Genomic DNA, 2,024 nt, shown 5'->3' with positions numbered 1-2,024 from the left:
AAATACAGAAAACAACACAATCTAATACGAACATAACCTCCAAAAATTATGTTTTGCTCATAAAAGAAGTGCTTTAAAGGTTTCGAGACTCTAACCTACAAGAACTCAACGAAACTACACCTGTATATGTAAATATAAACCATCTGCATGCGAGTGAACACGAACATAACCTCTTAAAACTGTTTTTTCTCGTAAAAAACTATTCCAATGGTTTCAGAACCATAACTTAAACAATTAAGCCCATCTACAGCTCTAAACACAAAAACCGACGCAACTTAATGCAACGTAATACGAACATAACGTCCAAAAATTATGTTTTGCCCATAAAAAGAGTGTTTTAAGGATCTCGAGACTCTAACCTACAAGAACTCAACGAAAGTATAGCTGTATATGTAAATATAAACCATCTGTATGCGAGCCAACACGAACATAACCTCTTAAAACCATTTTTCCTCGTAAAAAACCATTCCAAGTGTCTCTGAAGTGGCAGCAAGGAATGTTGAAGTCGGATTGGCAAAGTAGTTAAGGCGCGTTCGAAACGGAAACGCAGCGGTAGGAACGTTACAGGGCGTGGGGGCGTGTTAAACGGCAGCAACGCGTCCGTAATTGAAGAGACCACGGAAATACCGGGGTGTCGTTAACATGTACAACGTGACAAGAGCGCGGAGACACTTCGGGGCGCAATTAGGATCGGGCCTACGCAGGCTCGAGCCCGCGGAAACTGGGACAGAGTAAATAGGCAGGGGCACAAAGAGAGCTCGACGATGAAGGAACGGAAAATGAGTCCTGGCCACCGTCAGCGGCACGTCGAGACCGTCGGGACACGGTTGCGTCACTGGGTCGGACGAGGAACTGTAATCTATGGGGCTTAATTACGTTTAGTTCGATGGATTTCGAGTTTCTTGTCCTAATTTGTTGTTTGACTTAACTGGACGAGTGAAAAATGAGAACTCGCGGGATTTTATGTGTTGGAGGATGTTTTTGAAGGATGTTGGATTTGTAATTTGGAAAAGTGAAGTTGAATTAGTTTGAGTTATGGTAGATTCGATTTATGAATATAGAGAATTTTAAGGTAGTTTATGTGTGTGGAATGCAATGGTAAGAGAATTTGATGGGTGAATGGGTAAGGTGATTTTTGGAAAAATTAGATCTGATGGAGACTTAGCTAAGTTTAAGAAATTTTCGAAACGAAAATTTTATTTATTCCCTATTACGATTAATCTGAAATTCAAAGACAAATGTTGAAGACAACAAGTCTTAGCCACCAATTGTCTCCAGATGAGAAAGATCAGGAGAAGTTTCTAGAATTAAATCTACAAAATACAAAATACAAAATTCAAATCTCTCAATCCTTTTCAAAACAGTCTCAGCCAGCCATTTGGCAAGGTGTTCCCGGATGAGAAAGGTCAGGAGAAGTTTCTAGAATTAAATCTAGCTCCAAATTACAACAAAGTCTTTAACAAGCAAAACACCAAAAAGACTTCAAAGATCCCCAGAATCTCCCACCGTCATCAACTCAAAATCCAAATCCCTGAATCCTTTTCAAAACAGTCTCCGCCAGCCATTTGGCAAGGTGTTCCCGGATGAGAAAGGTCAGGAGAGATTTCTAGGGTACACAAGCCGGCAGGGAGAGATGAGGTAGTGACTGCGATGGTTGGTTTCAATTACGCCGTTGACAGGCGTCGGACGAACTGCGTTCCATAGCTCGACGACATGGGAATGCTGGCTAGGGCCGAGGCTGGCGTTCGTCCTTGAACTTTGATTCCTCAACGAGGGGCGGTGCTGTAAGGGGGAGGAGACACGGGCGCGGTACAGTCGTAGCCACTATATAGCGGGCACGTAAATTAAACTTTTAAGATAGAACCGGGACTCTTTAGGTTCGGTAGCAGTTGAGGACCTAGGACCGCATCAAAGGTGCCGATCGCAAGAGCACCGGTTCAAAACTAATGAACTTTCGCCTGTATCTCGAGAACGATTGTAGCTATCGGTGCGAAACGAAAAGGAACTGAAAGTATGGTTCATTA

Source organism: Nomia melanderi, chromosome 2 (assembly GCF_051020985.1).
Source record: "Nomia melanderi isolate GNS246 chromosome 2, iyNomMela1, whole genome shotgun sequence".
NCBI lineage: Eukaryota > Metazoa > Arthropoda > Insecta > Hymenoptera > Halictidae > Nomia > Nomia melanderi.
The sequence above is the reverse complement of the archived record's forward strand: the minus strand, read 5'-3'. Positions refer to the sequence as shown.